Here is a 22268-nt window from a genome sequence, read left to right as displayed (position 1 = left end):
TAGTTTTTTGAGGAACCTCCATACTGTTTTCCATAGTGGCTGTACCAGTTTGCAGTATATGAAGGTTCCTTTTCCTCCACATCTTCTCCAACATTTGTTTTTACTTGTCCTGTTGATTATAGCTATTCTAACAGGTGTGAGATGGCATCTTATTGTGGTTTTGATTTGTATTTCCCTAATAGCTAGCTATGTTGAGCATCTTTTCAAATATTTGTTGGCCATTTGTATGTCCTCTAGGGAGAAGTGTCTGTTCAGGTTTTCTGCCCATTTTTTGATTGAATCGTTTGTTTTTTTTTTTGTTGTTATTGAGTATTATGAGTTCTTTGTATATTTTGGATATTAGGCCCTTATCAGAGGCGTTGCTTGCAAATATATTCTATTCAGATGGTTGTCTCTTTACCTTGTTGATAGTTTCTTTGGCTGAGCAGTAGCTTTTTAGTTTGATGTAGTCCCATTCATTTATTTTTGCTTTTACTTCCCTTGCTTTTGAGGTCAAATTCATAAAATCCTCTTTAAGTCCAAGGTCCTTGAATTTAGTTCCTATGTTTTCTTCTGTGCATTTTATTGTTTCAGGTCTTATATTCAGATCCTTAATCCATTTTGAGTTAATTTTGGTATGTGGTGATAGGCAACAGTCTAGTTTCATTCTTTTGCAGGCGGCTTTCCAGTTTTCCCAGCACCATTTATTGAAGAGGCTTTCCTTTCTCCAGTGTATGTTTTTGGCTCTGTTGTCGAAAATTATTTGCCCATATACATAGAGATTTACTTCTGGACTCTTGATTCTGTTCCACTGGTCCCTGTGTCTGCTTTTTTGCCAATACCATGCCGTTTTGATTATTGTCGCTTTGTAGTATAATTTGAAGTTGTGGATACCCAGCTCTTAATGATTGTATAGCCTTAAGAGGCTTTCCTTTCTCCAGTGTATGTTTTTGGCTCTGTTGTCGAAAATTATTTGCCCATATAAACATGGATTTACTTCTGGACTCTTGATTCTGTTCCACTGGTCCCTGTGTCTGCTTTTTTGCCAATACCATGCCGTTTTGATTATTGTCGCTTTGTAGTATAATTTGAAGTTGTGGATACCCAGCTCTTAATGATTCTGTATAGCCTTTTAATTGGTTCTGACTCCTCTACTCCTGTCCCTTTACAGTCTCTTCTCCACATAGCAGCCAAAGTATTATGTTCGTCCCCTTCGTCCCCTACTGTAACCTTCATATGGAATCCCATCCATTATTCCTAGAAATAGAATTCAAATTTGCTATCAAGTCCTTAGTGCTCTAACCCCTAGACTTCCCACCTGTCCTCCACCTTCCTCCTCATCTCTTCTGTCTCAGAGCCTTTGCGCTGCACCTGGGATTCTCTTCTTGAATATTGCTAGTTTGTACTCTCACTTCATTCAGGTGTCAGCTCAAATATACCTCCTCAGGGAGGCTTTCCCTGACCATTCTATGTAAAACTACTGCTCTTTGTCAATTTTTAATTCTTGCTTTGTTGTTCTTGCTAAAATTATATACGTATTTGTGCAAATTTCCTGTCTGCTTTCCCAAATAAATAAACTTCATGAGGTTAGGGAGTTGGTCCATCTGTGTACTGATATCTTTACTTTTTAGAATAGTACATTTAAATATTTGTTGAATGATATCATTTGCATCTGATGTTCATGTTTAACATGACTTCACTTGGATAAAAATAGTGGAGAGGAAAGGGATGTGCAGGTGACATATTCATGTCCGGGTCTTACTTGGCTTTATGTTTATTACCAGGCCTTTGCTGTAATATTTGGCCAAGGAAATGCTCAGAAAATCTTAGTTGAATAGGCGTACTGTGTGATTTGTTTGGGTTCTAGACATAGTATTTCAGAGAAGGGTTAGAATAATGTGGGCTGGAGTGCTTAGAGGGAATTTGTGGAAGACTCGTAGACTTTGAAGGAGAGATTGGATTCGTTGGGCCTATAGGAGTCATTGAGTAATTTTTTTTTTTTTGAGCTGGGAGGACTATTAAGCTAATCTAGTTCAATCTTTCTGTTTATAGATAGGAAAACGGAGCCTAGAGAGGCAAAGGACTTATCCAAAAGTATACAACCAGTTTGTGTCAGAACCATGTTTATATTCTAGGGACTTTGATCCCTAGGTCAGTTCTCTTTTCTCCGTACAATATTGCCTTCGAAATTGAGGAGGACACTTTGGGGGGTGGGAAATGACTAGGAATAGCATGAGGCAGAAAAGATGTTGGATTGTGTGGGGTAGAAATTGGACTGGGAACTAGGCTGTCCTAATTGAAGCAGCAGGTTGATGAAAGAGACCTATGGGAGATACCTGGTGAAGACCAGGTCCTGAAGGATCCTGAATGCTGAAGGCTTTAAGTTTGGAATGACAGGGAGGCATGCAAAATGCTTGACATATTGTTCTATCTTTTCTCTTCAGCAGAGGTGACATAAAATCAATAATATAGAAAATGGATTGGAATTGAGGAAGAAACCGGAGCCTTGGAGGAGTTAGGAGGCCCTTGTGATAATCCAGGTATTAGTGTAGTTAGGGGCCTGGCAGCATTTGTTTGTTTGGAGTTTTCTTTTACTTTTTCTTTTTTTTTGAAAATTTATAGTGGTTTCGAAGATGACATAATTCTCTGGTAAGATGTATGTACCCAGATTTCTAAGAGAGTCTTGTGAAGCTGGAGAACAAGTATTTTGCCTTAATTCTGCATAGGACTATAAATGACATTTTAGTATCCAAATAATAATTCCTGGATCTCCCAAACCTGGGCCAGATGGACAGTGAATGGGAGAGGCTTCCAAAAGAGGGCCTGGACCTCTCAGAGGAACTGCATAGTGGCTGTGGAGTCAGACATCCAGGGCCTCAACCTTGCACTGTTTTTTTTAGGATGGATTTTGCTAAAGCCCAGCCCCACTGCCCCACTGATGTGGCCCAACCAGCACCGATGAGAATAGATTGATACAGCCCTTACCAGGCCAGTGAGTTGGCTCAGGGTATGATACTTTAAAAGTTTTTCCGTCCTCAGGAATCTTTTTCCATTTCTAAAGAAAATCTTTAAAGGTCAGCGTGAAAGTGAGAACACAGACCTTTGAACAATATCTCATACCGGATCTGAAAGTTTGAGTTGCAGAAAAAAATCTTGGAGCATTCAACAGATACTTATTGAGCAGGACCTACTGAATGCCAGAAAGTATGCTGAGTATTGGAACTTTAATGTTTTGATCATATTGCATCAAATGTTATTAATAGATTATTAACAGTTGGTTCTATTCCACATTAAAGTTTTTTTCAGTCCCAGAGGTTATGTAGCTTGGTCTATAAACCCTCAGGGGGTCCTGACTGTTGGCTTATGTTTGCATTCACTTGTTGCATGTTCACTGCAAACCAGGCAATATGCTGAAGGCTGAGGCGAGGCTGTTTTGAAGACAAATAAGAATTGGTGAGGGTCCTCAACCAGTTGACTGGAATTTACCAGGTAGATCTGGTGGCTTTCCAGTTCACTGGAATTCCTAGCCAAGAGAGAGTGGAGTCAGCTGTAATGTATGTTCCTTTAATAAAAAAAAAACCTATAAAACATAAACTTATCCTTATCTTCCACTTTAAATTGGTTTTTAAAATTTAGTTTGCAGCGTAGTACATTATAAATAAATAAAAGCTTCACTTTCCCAACACCCAGAGATCACTGCCGTTAATGTCTTCCTGTGCACCCTGTCCTAGATCTTTCTCTAGGCATACACGTACGTATTTGTATGCTCTTATTTACCAACGCTAGATCATACTATAAATACTATTTTACATTCTGTCTAATTTTTAAATCATTTCTACTTTTCCAGTTCAGTCAGTACATTTTATTTTAACTAGTACCCAGACCATATTTCAGATTTCTCCACTGACCCGCCCCTCCCCCCAGGTGTCCTTACTGTTTTTTCCTTACCAGCACTGGATCTACAACCATGAACCATATCTGGTCGTTGTGTCCCTTCTTTTAGTCTAACCCAGTCCCTTTTGTATGATACTGTTTTGTTGAAAAATTATCCTTAATGGGTACCTTTAATTGAGTGCTGACTCTTACCTGTGTTCTGCTAAGGGGTTTATAAATGTCATTTCATTTAACCCTTGCAACAACACGGAGAAACATGTTTTAGTATTCTTTATTTTGTATACCCTCTTTCTGTGGGATCTCGGGTATCCCCAGACCTTCAACTATTTCCTTTATGTCAGAGATACATCACCTGTATCTGAGAGGTCAAATTAAGAGCATGAACTCTTGAGCCAGATAGCCCGGGTTCAGATCCTTTTACTACCATTCATTATATGTGATCCTGGACAAGTCACTTAACCTCTCTGCACCTCAGTTTCCTCATTGGCAAAATGAGGTAATACTAGTGCCTACTTCATAAGGTCTTTGTGAGGTTAAATGAATTAGTATTTGTAAAGCACTTAGAAGACGACCTGGCATATAGTTAGTAATATAATTATTACTTTTGGACGGCTGGGTGATCCACAGGCACCTCGAACTTTCCATGTTCAATACTCATCTCTGTAAAGCTGCTCTTTCTTGTCTTGTGTTCGCCAGCTCCTTTAATGATATTAGTCCTCTCCGATTTCTCCTTCCCTCTCAGTAATCAGTCATAAACTCTTGTCAGTCCCATTTCCCCAAAGTCCTCCTTATGTCTTGCTGCCTCCAACCCAGTTAAAGCCTTGACCACCCTTTTCCAGGATGCCGCTTTCCCGTGTCAGAATGGCTGCCCCTGGGTGTCCTTCAGTCAGTCTCCCAGGCTGCTTCCGAGAGTGAGTTTCTAAAATACAATGAAATTATCATACAATTCCTTCCTTTTTATGAGGAATAACAAACAGTAAAGTGCACAGATATTAAGCATATATCCTAAAGATTTCAACATTTGTATTCACCCACGTCACCACCACTCAGATCAAAGTAAAGAACATTTCCAGCACCCCAGAAGGTTGCCTTATGTCTCTTCCCAGATAGTATCTGCATTCTTATCTCCAACCACCTTTACCTTTTATTTTGTCTTTTCTTGATCTTCGTATAAGTGAATCACAGAAGCTTTCTATTGCATCTTCTGTGACAGAATAAGTCCAGACTTATTTAACATGACATTCAAAAATCTTTGTCCTCTGGCTTTCCCTTCATACCTCGCCCGTCCTTCCTGTCATGCTTAGACTGCATGTAGTTTACCAACACAGTAGGCTCTTTTCCTTTTCAAGTTTTTTGTACTTGATATTCTCTTGGCCTCCTGACTTCATTCTCTGGCAAATTCATCCTTCAAAACTCAGCTCCAGGATGAATCAAGCCTTTTTGTGCACTCTGGCGGCAAAATTATTATAGGTAATTACTTTTTTTAAGAGTCTTTCTTCTCTGCTCATCACTTTCAAGAGCCCATGGATGGGGAATTTCCCTTCTAATTAGTTTAATTTTACACAAGTAATTCATGTTCTTTCTAGAAAAATTAGAAAACAGAAACACAAAAATCATCCATAATCTCACTATACAGATGACCATTTTTTACATATATACTAAAATATATGAATACTGTAAAACAAACAAAAATACTAAATATCTACGTTATTACTTACATTTAGTTTTTTCCCTTTTTGCTTTTATAAAAACACTCTGATGAACATCCTTATGCGTATATTTTAGTGCAGTTCTCTGATTGTTTTTTGGAGGATAACAATTGTAGAAGTAAAATGGATAGATGAAAGATAGGAACATTTTCAAGGACTTTTGATGCACTTAGCCAAATTGCCCTCCAGAAAGTCTTTAACCTGCATACACTTCTGCAAGGGTGAGTGAGAGTGCCTGATTTCAGCCATCCTTGCCAAACTGAAAGGAATGAAAATGACATTTGCAAATCTGATAAGACAAAAAATGGTATTGCATTCCTGTTTTAATTTGCATTTCTTTGATTGCTACTGAGGTTGAATATTTTCTCTCATTGTTTAATGACATTTAATTTATATTTCTTTTGTGATTTACATGTTGATGTATTTTTATATTTTATTTTACCTGATTTTACCAATTCTTTTAATATAAAGGGTGTTAACTCATGGCATATACTGCATATGGTTCCCTCAGTTTGCATTTATCTTTTTATTTCATTGTTTTCCACATAGAAACATTTTAAATAATTTAATGTAGTGAAATTAATTCGGCTTAATTTTTTTTTTTTTACCTGTGGCGTCATTCCAAAACAATCTTCCCTCAGCAAGATTAAGATAAATACCCATTCTACCTCTTTTATGATGTCACTTTTAAAATATTTAAATCTTTACTCAATCTGAAATTTATTCTATTATGAAATAATAATAACAATGATACTAGCTAATATTTTTTAGTATATACTGTTATGCCAGACACATGTTATACATGTGATGTAGGCACTGTTAGTTTCTCTGAACGTAAATCGAATTGCATTCATCTAGCTATTCATTGATTCAGTGTGAACTTTACGTTTTTAATATTCCTTTTGCAACCTGTACTTGCAGGGTCGTTATGGTAGTCTGTTTCATTTCCTTGAGAATTAATATCAACCATTCTTTAAATTTTATTTATTTACTTATTTATTATTTATTGCGAGGAAGGCATTTTATTCCTGGGATTATCTTTGTTCTTTTTATCTACCATAAGTTTTTTTTTTTTTTTTTTGACTGCTTATATCATTTTTCCTATTTATTTGTTCTTCTAAGTTGACTTGTTTGTCCTCCTTTCATAGTATATGATTCATACCTGAAAGACATACCATTTAGGCATATTTCTGGAGAGGCCGATTGGCGGTACAGCCTCCAGATAGGGCAGCGCCTGAGTGATTGGACCAAGTTTCAGTGAGCATTTAGCAAGTGTGAAGCCCTAAGCCAGAGACTGTGAAGGACCTAAGAAGAGTTCACATGTGTCTAGCGGATCTTTAATTATGTAGAAGACGTAGATATTTGGGAGAAGGCACAGGAGACAGTGTGACAATTGAAACTAAGCAAGTAGTTATCCTGCAAAGTAAAAGCATTGGGGGCCGATTACGTGGGATAGGAAAGTCACAGACTTAATAAGACTAATGAGTCATAGAGCCTGCCCTCAAAGAGGCATAAAACACCTACAATAAAGAGATAAAGATTAATACCAAAATATAAGTGGATTGATGAGGCAGATTAGAAGTCATTGGCAAGCACCTGGTATGACAAAGATTTAGAGATAAGCGAACTTCCAATGAGCAGGATTTGAGGAGGTTGCACGGAGAGAAAGAAGGGGCATAATCTAGCCCTTGGAGGGTTGGCAGGGTTTGACTTCATGAAGAGGAAGGGGCCTTTTAACTGGGAGGACTATCCTGAGGCACAAAGGTAGGAAAATGTTTTATAAAACCAGAAACCTGTAGATTCTGCCTACCTCACCTAGTTGCTGAGCCTTGGCTCCCTGCTCTATTTTCCTCCTCCCTGCCGTGATTAAGTCGGGGCTTCTCAAGGAGCAGTGTTCTGCCCAGGGAGCCCTTCAGTTTGGGTTCTGGTTATACTGCCTTTTACTTGTCTTGTTCCAGGAACAGAGCCGTAACCTCTGGGGCCAGCAGCCCATGGAGAATCTCCCTGCCAACACCACCAACCTCTTCTTAAGTACTGGATTCCCTCATACTATGTGGTCCTTGCTACTTGCTAGCTCAGCTTAGAAACTTCTCACCCTCTCCAGACTTAGGCCTCTAGGTTGCTGTTCCACCAGTGTTCATAGCAAGCCTCATTACCCTTGGGTTCTCTGGCACTTCCTAGTCTGTGGTGCTCTACGGGCTGACCTTTCATACTGGAGGCTAGGAACTATCATGGACAGCTGGAAACGATGTCCTGGGGACTGTGTGGAAGGGAATACTAGGAGCTAAGGCCGGGATTATAGGTGTGGGCCCTGATTTTGGAGGGACTCGATTCAGTGCCCAAGGAGAACCTTGTAGTGTGGCTTTTGTTTTGGGGTGGTCCATGATCTGTTTAATCAGATTTTTTTTTTACTGTCTCCAGTAATGTTTGCTTGTTTGTTTATTTTTATTATGGTGACATTGTTTAACGAAATCCGGTAAATTTCAGGTATACAATTTAACAGTAAGGCATATATATATTGCATTGTGTTTTTTAATCAGATTTTTATTGAAGCATGTTTAAGTTATCTTCAGCCTCCTTTTGTTAAACAATAATGATCAGTAATGAGCCATGAATAAACACAATATTTTAAATTTTGATCATGTTGCCATTTTGATGAAGGAGGCAGATAAGCCAGTAGTCTTCAAATTGGGAAGATTTTCCAGATCCTTGGCCTCCATATGTCATCTTTCCAAAAGTTGATGTGTCTGGGAATACAGTTGGACTCAAGGTGTCCCCTTTTCCCACTTCACAAAAAGAAAGCATAACCGTTACTCATTTCGAACCTTGCTATTTGCGTGCCTGGTGTGTGAAAACTTCAGGTTAGCAAACAAAGGAACGATTGGAAATATTTTTAAGAAAATGAATGACTCTGAGCAAGAAATCCTTTTCCAAATCAGATGGTTTCTATTTTTGCTTTCAACAAAAGTAAAAGAGTTTTTAGTTGGTACATAATTAAAAATAATATTTGTTGATAGATCACTGTGTAATTTTGGGGTATAACTCAGAACAAGTGCAAAGACTGACTTTCATTGCTATCTACTTATTTATGTAAACAAAGTTTCTTGGTGCTTGCAACTATAAAAATGGAAAATTAATACATTTATAATAAAATTTCACTTATTTAGTAATACAAATTTGTAATATAATTACGTTTCAATCAATTGCACATTAATAATAAAGGTAATGAAAGCCTCATCCAGAAGAGAAAATTTTTTTTAACATTTAGAGCTGATAGTCACAGGAAAATTTAAAAGTTTATATGTGTATATGTGTGTATGTACATATATTTACATATAATAGTTATATTTCAGAGACGTATCATAGGTTGATGATATCAGACGTATCAATAAATAATTTTCAAGTGTAAATATTAGGATAAAATTCTGAGAAGGAAGTAAAAAAGAAATAAGCATTCAAGGATGAAAAGGAATAGTCTAAAATTTAATCTTTTTTTAAATGGATGATGGATTTTAAATCACTATGGTATTTGATTTCAATGGATTTATTTGGATTCATTTAAGAGAGTAATGTAATAGTTTTACTTTAAAATGCCAATATTTTTAAAATGCCAATATTTGTAATATGCCAGAAAGTATATCTATTACTGTTTATGATACAAAAAATTAAATATTAAATACATGGGGAGGAGTACTTGTTTTGTAAAATTTGTTTAGGGCACTTATGATGAACAAACATTTATAGTAGAATATTATACAGGGGCTTGAACAGAGGAAAGGGAAGACTAATGAGGAAAAGATGCACAGGAAGCTCCAGGGCCAGGAAAAGCGACCAGAGGAGGTGCTGTCGGGGCTGACCCTCGAGGAGCTGTTGGAGTTGGCTAAACGAAACAGAGGTGGAAAGGCATTCCAGGAAGAAGGAACAGTATGTGCAGAAAGCCTAGAAGTATAAAAGAACATGAAAACTTTTGGGGAGACGGCAGGAGTGGAACGAGCAGAGCAGGGTGGCGATTTATAGCCAGCCCGACGGTGCATTTTGATGTCCTGGAAAGGAGCGAGTGGCAGTGTCAGTGAATGTCTGCGGAGGGAGCTCTTGCCAACGGCCAGGCATGAGATAGTGAGAATGAGAGAGATCCATTAATGGTGCTTCCTTCGCACCGATGTTTTTCATATTAGCAATCTTTTTTCTGGACATTCTTACAAAGGTAGAAATTCTATTTACATTCTGCCGGAGGAGGAAAGTGAGGCCCAGCAAGGGTCTGTTCTTCCTACAGGTTTTGTACCTTAGTAGCCAGCAGGTAGACTGAGATTAGTGCCAGAGTCCATGGGCTCTAAATACATTGGCCACATTGTGTGAGGCCCTCAGCTGTCATTGAAAAGGGTGGCTGCAGTTTTGGAACCAAAATTTGAGATCCTGGGCCAATAAAAGATGTTTTCTTCTGACTTGCAAAATCGTTTACCTGAAAAACTTCTACAAAATTCTGCAAATTAAATCAAATTTAACATATACATTTACTAAATTGCCCTACCGTAAAGGCTATCATGGTAAAAAACTTCTGTGGTCCCAGAAAAGTTAGCACGTAAGGTCACTCTTCTGGCCCATCTGGTACTGGGAGTTCTTTTGATTTTATGGTAGAGAAACTTCCGTTAGTAGGGATCAAAACTGGAGGGCTATAAAATAAGACCGCGTAGTCCTGAAAAATTGATTACCTTCTTTTGGCCGTTTGGAACATTTGTTCAGCAAAGTGATAGAGACGTGATTCAGTGTTTGCATAGAGCAGATTGAACAAACTCAGAAACACGAGGTGGTGAGATAAGCAGTTTTTCCACATTTTAATATTTTCCAGGATGACACTGAAAGCCTTGCCCTCAGAGAACCCTGAGCCACCTAATAATTTATTCTCTCAGGCTCTTGAGAGGGAGGAGCGGGAGATTTACACCATTAAGTAGATAACCCTGGCCTTTCTTAGGAGAGCCTGGAAAGGAATTGAGGACAGCCATGGGAATGTGACCAGCAAGGTAAGGTAAGGAAAGCTGCATGACTTTGATTTCTTGTAGGAAAATATTGTATTTGGTTTTGTTATTTCCAGCTCTCTCTTCTCAAAAAAGTTTCAGAAAAGCCTAGCCCTTGCGAGACAGCAGGAGAATACGTTGTCAAGGAAGTACTGAGTTAGTACAAGAGACCTACTATGTGCCATTCACTACTTGGTGCTTTCATAACTCTTACTAATTGTCTCAAAGAGGAGGAAATCATGATTCAGAGAAATCAAGTAACTTGCCCGAGATCCAGAATTTGAACCCATGTTCACTGGATTCCAAAACTCTTTCCACTACGTTGTGATGTCTCCTCATGCTGAAATCATAGAAAATGAGTGATATTCTAGATTCAACTGGGGAACTCGTGGTATCCAGCTGACTTTTCTGGAAAAAGCTGTGAGTACGCTTTATTTGGAGGCATTAGAGAGAGGAGTAATGCTGGCTAGGAGAGAGGAGTTTAGGAGTAAGAGACTGGGAGTCCTGTAGACTGTCTCTGCTTCATAGAAGGGGATTTGTGCTGTGGCATCTAGTCCTTGGTGGTGATTTAGAGGAAGTGGCTCCTGAATTCATTTGCTTGCAGTTACCCCTGTGAAGGGAAACGGAAGAAGCTTAGCACACTATAGGGATATGGGGATTTCACAAAACACAATTTTTGTTTGTTCATTTGGTTTTTAAGGCCATATAGGATTCCCAGTATTAAATTTTTTTCCCCAGGAAGAGACTAAAAATAAAAGCTTAAATATATATCATCTTCACATCGTATAAGGAAGGAAATTTGAAAAGCAGAATGATAAATAAAAATTAGCATAATAGGACAGCTCTTTCCAAGAAAACACCTTGTACTCATCTATTACAAAATTAGATTAGATTTAAAATGTTTTAAATTGAGAAAAATTAACAAAATTTACTGATGCGTTTATCACTTTCGGAATTTTTATTTGATAGTGCAACATTAGGAGCAGCTTGACTGTCCAGCTTGTTTCATACTTTATTTTTTTAATCACAGTTTCCATTGACAGTGCATTTCAACAAGTGTGTTGATGAAGACAGTATCAACAATCTGTGTACTTTTCTCAGTCTGGGATATTTTGGTGAATCCAGAGAACAGGAGTAAGAACAGTTCTTACTTAGGCTTTCAGTTCTGTGGCCAAGTCAGGAAGAGAGCAGAAATAGCAGCTCTGGTGTTTGACCGGCGAAGGCCTTAGAGGGCCGCAGGACCTGTCTGCTGCTACTCGCATGCTGGTGGGGCTGAGGGCTGCACAGGACCCTTACTGCCCGATATGTAACAGGCAGGAATTTATCTGAGAGGGATGCTGTAAATGGTAAAAAAAAAACTTATACCGTGGCCTGGGTCAGTGTTTAACAGAACCACTCCTCTAAAGGAATTATCCTGTTTGGTTCTCCAAGATAATCTAAAGGCAGAGGCACAGACAAAGGCCCATTGTTTTCTCCATGGCAGCTGTTTATTGCACTGGTGCTAAGGAGGGGTGTGGGAAGCCCACAGGACTGTGGCCTAGGTGCTCAGATTTGGGGGTGGTCCTGATGCCTGGTTATTTTCTTCTGAGTCTCTTTTGTGGGAACTTGGGGCAAACTACGTTTTCCTCCAAGCAGCACAGGCTTGGCTCCACCTTCCACTTGATATCTGTGTCCTGAAGTTTTTGGAATGCTCTGAGTGCCTGGGAACAGAAAAACGCCTAACAACAGCTTGGGAATTCCCCAGCTGTCCTAGCCTGTGTCGCTTGTGCAAGGGAACATCTACCTTCTGCATTTTCAGGGCCATGCTGGGGGAAGTGTGCGTTTTGGCCTTTCTGGAGAAGGGCACAGTTTGCTTCCCTGGCCTGTTTACACAAGTTGGTCCTTTCTGCCTTTGATTACAAATGAGGCCATGGGTGGGGGATTTCCCTGCTTCCATGGAAGTCATGCCTTCCTAATGTCTGCTTTCTCAACTTTTCTACCTGAGAAGAGCTGCCTTTTTCTTTTTTAAAAAAGTACTTTCCTTGGCTTAATTTCTTGTCTCATAGACTTTGCCTAGTGAATGAGTCAGTTCACAATTAGGAAGCAATTCATCTGTTTCCTAAAATTACCGTTTGCTGAATTCTGTGACTATTAGATCTTTTTCATTTACCTGTCACTGCCTTAGTTGTCTGTAGTACTCTCCCCTAAGAAAGGGAATGGTCTTCCAAGCCCCAAGGCTGGATGCTTATTGGTGCTTGTGAAGCTAAAATGTTGATGCAGGATTTCTTAGTTTGGAATATGTGTCTTGGTTGCTCAAGTAGAATGTAAACCCTTCGAGGTTAAGAGTTCCCAGTTCTTTCTTTCCTTTCCCCCAGTCTCTAGTAAGTATGGCATGGGAGAAGAGAGGTGGACCCTGTGGGTGGGTGACCACCAGTGGCTGAATTTGCTGGTGAGGTTCCCCATCCTTGCTCCCAGTGTCAGTCTGCCCACCCCAACCCCCTCCAACCCCTTCTGAGGCTGACTTCACTGTACACTATCTAAGACTCTGGCTTACTAGACGTATGAAAGAAAACCCTTTTGTCCCTAGGGGCAGTGGTCGAAGGCCTTCCTCTTGGTTCTTCTCATTTATTCATTCGAGTAGTCCCGATATCAGACAATTGAGGGATCCTGTCTGCTCTTCGAAGGCTTTTCTTTCTTAAAGGTCACGAGAAAGCTCAGGAGATTTTAACTTGGTGGTAACAAGTTTTTCACTCTCTTCATAGCTTTCATACTCTTTGGAGAGTTTCCCTCTGGGATAATTCAGGTAGGATTTTTTTTTTAGCCAATGGACCTAGATCTGTACAATGACTTTTTCTGTTCCCTCAGCCTTCCTCCAGCTGATTGATCTTGGTTTTCCTCCTTTTCGAAGACTCTTGTGTGGGTCCTTTGAGTTCCTTTCTCGTTCCACTAATGATGCTCTGTGGTGGGTGGGGGTTCTCTCCTCTAGTCTACCTGCCATGTCCTGGATTCCCCAGGCATTCCTACCTCACTCGCATGGATTCCTAGCTGCATTACTTGAAATGGTAATATGTTTTCTCCTGGCTTCTGTGTGGTTAGCTCTCAGGTGATAGTCTACTCATGTTCACATTTAGATCTAGAATCTTATTTTTAAATTTCAACAATTAAAAATACAGATTAAAAAAAAAGTTTAAGGTTGCCTTTTTCCTCTTTTGTTGCCCATCTGCCCATTTTTCCTCTTTTGTTGCCCATCTGCTGGCCTTCGCAGTGGTCTTCAGCTTCCCTCTGCGCTGTGCCTACCTCACTCCCACGGTCTTCCCCTCCGGCATAGATCACAGATGAAATATTTAGGTAGTCTCTGCCAAACATTCTGGCTGTGTTGTTTTGCTTAAGAAGACATGCAGATAAACTGTTTTGATTCTTGGTCTTGGTGCTCTAGGGCAGATGTTTCTCGCATAAGGGAGGGATTGTGGTCAGTCGGAAAGAGCACTGGACGAGATTGGGAATTAGATTCTAATCCCTGCTGTGCTCCTAATTTGTGGTGTGATCTTGCACAAGGCACATTTGTATGTCTCAATTTCCTTTTGTCAAAGGGACCTTATGATAAAGAAGATAGGAATCTATGGATATGAAATGGGAACCCGGAGAGTAAGCTTGGGAGATCAAGGAGAAAGCAGATAGGCTAGAGGCAGAGAACCGTTACCGTGAATGCCATTAGTGGAACCAAGAGGATACTCAAATCCAAATACAGATAAAATTTATACATACACACACATAAACGTGTGTATATATGTGTATATATATATATATACACACACACACACATATATTACTTTGAAAAGTATAAAATGTGATAACAAAATGGTGGAAATTCTCTGACAAGGACTTCAGAAGATAACTGCTTTGTCCACCCCTGGTCTTGCTCTGGGTCCACACCTGTTTGCTGTCACCCTTTGCCTCCCACTTTCTACCTTATTCGTAAACCAGGAATATTTGAAATTCAGCCCAGGTCTTCACTTGGCTTTAATTTCCCCATCATGTGGAGAATGGTCCTTGGAAATTGTATTTTCCAGAAAGCTTAAATGTTTGCTAGCATGTCCAACTTCTGTGTTTGTTGATCACTCCTGTGCATGGCTATGTTCCAATTCTTGTGCCTTGAAGGTGGTATGATTTGGTTCCAGCAAGGCAGGGGGCACTATTTGGGCGACCCTATTACTAGGATCAAGGAAATAAAGATAGACAAAAGAGCTGAGAGATGGCCCCTTGGTCTTCGTGAGAGGCAGGTCTTTGAAGAAGAAACAAAATGGTTTAATTTCTACCTCTGTAAACCATAGCTTCCCCATATACATACTCAGATAGGCAAAGCTACATTTCTTTCTCATCCCTCCCTCTCCCCTCTGAAATGATTCTGAGATTTAATCAGATCCTGCCTGGTTTATACTTTTTCTTTCCAGTTACAGATTTGCATTGGTTTCTTCCAGTGCAGAATAAGTTGAATGAAGACAGCTTCCAAAGTCTTTTGCTGCCCTGTAATCCTTTGTCAGGCATAATCTGCAGACACTTTTCTAAATGAGCGCAGGGAGATACCAGTCTTTGCGGGGTTAATGATAAGGGTCTACACTCACTATTACTATGTCCAATTCTGGGAGGCTCTCAGGCTGCCGAAACTCGATAAAGTCACAGAACCCCGAAACTCGATAAAGTCACAGAACCGAGTAGAAAAGTTCTGGGGAGAAGGGTTATGTAATTGGCTGTATACTTTCAACTGGGCCTTTTTGCTATTCTGCAATCCTTTTATTTAACTGTTTAAGTCCCTGTGACATAAACCACAGTGCTCATGCCATGTTTTTTTATACTACATAAGCCCCAATTCCATCATGATTCTACATTGTCAAAGAGGAGGTGCCTTCTACTTAACTGGGACTGCTAGAGCTAGGTGACATAGAGCTATGGGATGGTTCTTTTTCTTTAGATAGCTAGGTACTCTTATTTATCCAGCTCCAAGAGAACAGGCAGTAGGAATATTCTGTAGGTTCTGTAGGTGTGTTCACTGGGAATGCCAACATCATCTGGGTGAAATAATGGTTTGACTTGGACCTTCGTAAGAGTTGTGAACTCACGTCTGGCTATTTGGTACTATCCCCCACCCCTATTTTGCCTTCAACCAAGCTGTCCCAGATGGCCCAATTGGTAACTCTGTGTCACATTTGGTACTATCCCCCACCCCTATTTTGCCTTCAACGAAGCTGTCCTAGGCAGATGGCCCAATTGGTAACTCTGTGTCACGTAATGCCTAATGTGTCCTCTCTGCCACTCCAGTTCTGCATATCATGAACTCTTGGCTCCTGAATCTCTTACCAATCATAGCTCGTACAGTTCCCCCTCAGCTTCGTTTTTTTCAAGTCCTACTTATAACCTCTTTTACCCATCTTCTTCCATTTTCTTTCTCTCCTACCTATTTGGCTTAGTTACCTCAGGAAATACCCTCCTTGTTCTCTTCCTTCTTGGATTGTGGGTGAAAGCTCGCCCTAATCATGGCTGATAAGCATGACACAAGACTACTTGGGAAAGGAAAGTCAGACATTTGGGAATGAAATTAGGTGGTGTGAAGAATCAGTGTTCAGTCCTGCCCCTGTGAATACCTTTTGAAATCCTTAAAAATACTCATCTTTTACTTAGTCGGTCCTTTTTCCAGGACCACAATTTGGGATGTGTAAAAATTATTTAATTTTATGTCTTTATGTTTTGTTTTATTGTTAGTATTTACACAGGTATTTTTCTCTTTTGGTATCTTGATTGCATATAAATAGTATTTTAGCCATGCTATTCAGTAATGAGCTTATCTGGGCATCTAACTAACATGTCTAAGATTGTTTCTTTGGAAAAATGCCTTCAGCTTATAAAAGCGACTTGCTAATAAAAGAGCGTTCAGTGAAAACACGGTCTCTGCTGGTGGTGTTGCTGTGGAAGGGGCTGACTCTGCTTCTGTCCTGTGGGGTGGAAGAAATGAGCTTCTCAGGAAGGCCTGGAGCTCACTGAGGACAGTGCAGTCCTCCCTGTTGTCCGAGTCTCTAGGTGGTGGCTCGAGGAGCCACTGTGCACCACGCCTGACTTGCCTAAGCCTCCTCCCTCTGTGTATCATTTCAGGGAAATACTTAAAGCCTGAAGAAGTTCTCCCACTTTTAAAATCATGACCTAATTATGACAGGATCACATTCTTTAAACATGTTGTTTAGTGGAGTTAACTGGATTATTTAAATCTGTTTTTGCGTAGGAAATAATGCATTCTTGTTATGATGCCATATCAGATCTTAAATGGAAAGCTTCTGGTTTGAAGCCATGTATATTTCCGATGGGATAAATCTGCTGCCCGTTTATGAAAACTGAAGATGTCCCTGTGTTCTGTGTGTAAACCACAGCATCTCCTTGTAGAATGAACGATTCAGGAAAATGGAACTCTTTTTCGAATAAAATTCTGAGCTCTACTAGATTCCAAGTGATTGAGAATTTCTTGATAGACTTGGACAACTTGTCCATATGCTTTTGCCTGGGGGATGGTGTGTGTCATGTAGTTCCAAAGAAATATGCCCATAGCTGATTGACTCTTTCTTTGTCCTTCTCTCTGTGGTGCCCAGAGATGGATCGAGCTCATCTTTCGTCTCGTATCTGAGAAAAGCATCATGCATTTTGCTCAAGGTTTGAGAGTGAAATCTGGCCACAGGGCAGGGTTTAACTAATGGTTCTTTTAAGTAGCAAAGCTCCTCTCACCTTTGCTTCATTGGTACTGGGCTGTAACTAACTGAATTAACCAGCTACAGACACTTAACTGTGCACTTTTGAGGAGAGGATGGGCAAAATCCTAGGGGCTAGGAGGCAGACATGTGGCTACCAGAGAGATGACATCAGCTAGTTTACTGGTGCTGCGGAGGAAGGGGAGATTCCAGGTGCTCAGCCTCTTTTCTGCATGTGAGCTGTCTGAAGCCACCCCCGGTTCTACTGGCAGCCAAGGCCTGTGCTTGGGGAAAGCCTACGTCTAATTCTTGCCTCCTGCTGTCCCCACAGGGACCTGAAATTGGAAAGGGTCTTGGAACTTTGGCCGTGGGAACAAAGCTTTGAGGAATGAACAGACATGTGTGTCTCTGTGTCTGTGTGTGTATTTCGTGTTAATACTAACAACTGATGAGAGTTTCCAAACTGGGAGTTGGATATGAGATGGAGGGGGAAGCGATGTCTGGGTTTTTTGGACTCTTTTTCAGGATTTGCCCTTTTCTTGGAAGGGAAAGCAGTTTATGATTTAACTCATTTTTAATTAAAATTATTTGATAATTTTCTTTCAGTGCTCTTAATGTGGACGCCTGGTATACAGTAGGACAGCCTTTCTAATAACTTTTTTCCTATGTTCTACTTCTTCCCCTGTGCTCATCCTGGAACAGAGCCTCACAGAGCCATAGCATGTGACAGACTGGAGAAAACATTTCTGCAGGGAAGATCTTTTTGCTCAGCCTTGTCTCAGGGACAGGATTCTGGAAACTGATGGGACTTCTTGGGAAGCCTACAACTCACGGCAGGAATGAGAAAGGCTTTATGACCTCTGACGTGTCTGTCACAGGATAGAGCTGGAAGACATTGGAGCTGGGAAGCTCAACTGCTTGCCAGCTTTGGTTTTCTGTCAGATGCTGGGCACCAACTGTGCTTCCGCATTCTTCGCCCAGGATGTTGGGATCGGGGGTGGGGGGGATAAATGAAGCCTCTGTGTGGAAAGCGACCAGCAAAAGGCTTATGCTAAGCTTATACGTACACTAAGAGTTTCTGACATCCCCATCCCAGGCCTGCCTTGGGTTTCTTTGGGGCTGTCAATAGTTTAGGATTTCTCTAAGACTCTTGCTCACATTCAGGTATAGCCACTGCTTACTTGAAGCCATATGGGGCCAGCCCAGGCTTGTTCTATCCTGGCGTCTTCCAACCTTTGTGCTTTTCTCATCTTCTAGACTTTAGATATGAGGACCTTCAAGGTCTCTGAGCTGCCAAAATTCTTCTTCTGAGAGTCTGGTTCATCCCATTCTGGGCCCAGGAAGCTGTGGTAAGCTCTTGGTTTCCGTCTCAGCTGGGCACTTCTGGGAAGCTGTCTGCATTCCTTTCTGCCCAGCTCTCTGCCGCTGGAGCTCTGGGGGGTGTGGTTGCTCCATGGCTCTGTGGCGAGGAATGCTAAGGCAGTTTCCCTGAGACCATTGGAGCCACTGGCGATAACTAGGAGTTTGAAGATAGAATGCCCTTCTGTGCAGTCCTGAAACCAGGAGCTTGCTTTTCATGGGGTGTCGTGTGATACTGATTCTTCTTAAAATTTTCTCCAGCTTGCTTCCCTGTTTCCTTGCCACTCTGGAAGGGAGGGAGTGAGGTGGAAGATTCCTGCTCAGTTTCCTGTGATCTTTCTTTGGCATTGGAGATGCCTTTTGCGGGGAAGGAGCTTAGAGGCAGATGAGAGATTCTCACTTCTGGTTGCCATATAACTGGATGTCTTCCCAGTCTGGGTATGTTAACACTGAGTGGTTTATGTTACGTTCCCTCATCCTCTGGCCCTTGAAGGCAGGTGCCACCTTTACTTAGTTTAAAATCTTCTAGAGGGCAGAATGATCAGCTCCTGTAAAGTAGAAAAGGCCCAAGAAAACATTAAAAAGAATGAACAGTGCTGGTTATAAGATGAGCCTGAGAGAGAGACTCCTTGCTCTAGATAGTACGTGTGTGTGTGGGGAGGGGGCTGAGGGGTGGGGCGGAAGGCAGAGGGAGGGAAAAGAGAGAGAGAAAGAGAGAAGAGCGCATAAGCATGCTGAAAGTAGATGCTGGGAATGAACGCTTTTAATGAACAAAAAAGGGTAGGGAATGGAGAGGGCTCGCTCTGGAGAGCATGGAGGCTGGGAATTTTTACAGAGATGTGTGCTAGAGTGACTAGAGGCCAGAGTAATGGGGAGGTAGGTTTGGGCATGCCTGGCTGTGCTTGTCCTGCTAAGTGCCTTGGGTGTGATGGCCACAAATGCCTTCCTCTGCGAGTAGAGCTGGTCCCAGGACCGCCCTCCCTTCCCTTGAAAAACATAGATTTGAACCAAATGGTACGGGGTTTTTTTTTTTTTTTTAATTTTTTTAAGTGAGGCAACCCTTGGTTGACCTCACAAATTGCAAGGACCTTGTCGGCTTACAGTCCCTTTTCTTAAATTTTTTTTGTGCTTACAGCACCTGGTCTTCCTAGGTGGTCTCTCATCCAAGTACTAACCAGGCCCGACCCTGCTTAGCTTCCGAGATCAGACGGGATCGGGCTTGTTCAGGGTGGCATGGCCATAAAAGATTTTTTTCAATAAATACTATAAATGTATTTTCTCTTCTTTATGATTTTCTTAGTAATATGTTTTTCTTTTCTTTAACTTTATTATAAGAATTTGCTTTATAATACATATAACATACATAATAAGTGCTAATAAACTGTTTATGCTATCGATAAGGCTTCGAGTCAAGAGTAAGCTATTAGTAGTTAATATTTGGGGGAGTCAAAAGTTATACACAAATTTTTGACTGCACGAGGGGTCGGCACCCCTAACCCCTGAGTGGTTCAAGTGTCAACTGTATCTGTGTGATTTTTGCCTGTCAGGGGTCCTGGCTTAGAGTGTTCTGGGGCAGAGACACTAGGTCTGAGAGTGGGCTGACCAGCCAGAGTCCCCACCTCCCAGTTCACTGGCTCCCTAAGGATGAGAAACATCTTTGCAGCTGTCAGTGCTCACTAGTGTGGCCTGTAGAAGTGTCTGTGCCCTGGCAGGTTGCAGAGCCTTCTCATGGATGCCTTGCCTCTTTAGGGCTTGAGAACAGATGTGGCTTAATTTGAAGCAGACCTACCTCAAGGGCCCAAATCTGAAATGTCTATTACAAAATTACTGCTAGTCTTGACTCTTCTTCCCTCTGGTCTCTTTTCCCTTTATCTTCACATCACTGTCAGGGATTGTGAGCAGCCACTGCTATCACACGTTAAGATCAGGACATTAAGAATGGAGCTAAATATAACTGTCTGCACACGCCGCTCTAATGTGCTCAGGCACATCCTTAGAGAAGAGATTGATTTGAGCCTGTGATAGAGGAGGCCTTTCCACCCCAAACAAAGTGGGTGAAAGCAGAGAAGAAAAGGTGGGTAGGTACTTCAGGACTTGGCAGGGTATTGATTTTACCCCCATCTCTCCCCCTCAAGTACCACACCCCCAATATTTCCTGTGAATGGTCAAGGGCAGGAGAGAAAACTAAGATCTTACTTTTCGGGCTTCAGGCATTCAACAAGTACTTGCTGAATTTTTTCAGCTTAAGCAGCATTGTGATTGAGATATTATATAAAGTTTCTTTTCTGACAGAAGGAATTTATAATCTGTCGGGAGAGACAAAATTTGTTAAAAGAATTAGAGAATATCTAAGACCTTATCTGTGTTCGATCTGAATGTTTGTCATTCAGAAGTAAGAAAGTTGTATCTTAAACCTGTAGGAAAACTTTCCTAGACGAGGCAGGATCTTTTCTGGTCTTGGAAAGTTAGACCTACATCGCATAAGCAAAGGAGGAGTAGGAAGTGTTCTGGATGTGGATAGGGAGAACCTGGTGTTCCAGGGTCACCGGGATGATCTGCCTTGGGAGTGGCAGGTCTGGCAGAGCAGAGCTGGAAATTTGAACTCTGGAAGTTTCGCCTTGGTGCATAGGAGATGGGAAATGATGCAGCGAAAGTAGGATTTTGTGGAAATCACTCTTGTAGAAGAAAGGATAATTTTGGAGAGGATGGTGACTGGCAGGCAGTAAGGAGACCCGCTAGAAAGTATGAGACATCAGCAGCAGGGATAGAGAGGAAAGGGAGGAAGGAGGTGAATCCTAGAAACGATTAAAAAGTGGAATAGGTAGGACCTCGACATGGGATGTTAAGGTTGAGGTTGAGGGGAAAGAGAGGATGGCAAAATTTCTGCCCTGTGAGAGTCGTCTGGCCATTACTGTTACTTTGTGAAGTTTATGAAGTGCTTTGCCTTTTTCAAAGCACTTTTCATTCAGGATCTCAGCCTTGTCTGGGTTGTTAGAATTCATCTAGTCTGGCGTCATTTTCGAGATGGGGAGATTAGAGCCAAGAAAGGAGAAGATTAAAATTTCCCAACTCGCACAGCTATTTAGTGGTAGAACGGGACCTCCAGTCTTGGCCGTCTGTCTCCTAGGGGAATTTTAAGACAAGAGTTAGCATGGAAGAGAGTAGAGTCGGAGAAAAAAGTCCTGTCTAGTTAGGTGACACTAGGTGATTACCAATCTATCTGAGCAAAATAAAGCTTATTCAGAAGCATTCAGACCAGATCAGTGGTTCTACTACTAAGGAATTTTTTTTTTTTTTTGAGAACCACTAAGCAAGGAAGGTGGACTCCTTGTGTTCTTCTAGTTCTGAGAGATTCATAAGAGTACCCCAAAATAATGTATATGAAAAGTGTTGAATTGGATTTTCTGAGAGGCTGTGACTAGTTTCCAGTGTGGTGCCTTTCTAAGGGAATTTCAGGCGTAATCTATTCCACAAGATTTTCGCCTTATGCACTAACTACTGAGGAGGACACAACTCTGCTGGGGCCCCTGATCATCAGTAGCCAAGAACTCAGTGTTTGCAGTTCTGTTTATGGCTCCCTTTGTGTTTTCCGCTTCCTCTCCCCACCT

General features: G+C 41.1%; 1 protein-coding gene and 1 non-coding gene across 3 annotated transcripts in view; one reads left to right on the top strand and one right to left on the bottom strand.

The window, feature by feature from the left end:
• The window catches only part of ST5 (suppression of tumorigenicity 5), a 141642-nt gene that overhangs the window by 8278 nt on the left and 111096 nt on the right, over positions 1–22268 (top strand). The gene's annotated exons all lie outside the window — the stretch shown is intronic.
• Positions 19787–19905, bottom strand: LOC112469557. The gene has a single exon (XR_003042674.1). It is a non-coding gene; the product is annotated as a 5S ribosomal RNA (ribosomal RNA).

This window comes from Pteropus alecto, unplaced genomic scaffold (genome assembly GCF_000325575.1).
Source record: "Pteropus alecto unplaced genomic scaffold, ASM32557v1 scaffold461, whole genome shotgun sequence".
In the NCBI taxonomy this organism is placed as follows: Eukaryota; Metazoa; Chordata; class Mammalia; order Chiroptera; family Pteropodidae; genus Pteropus; species Pteropus alecto.
The sequence above is the reverse complement of the archived record's forward strand: the minus strand, read 5'-3'. Positions and strand labels throughout refer to the sequence as shown.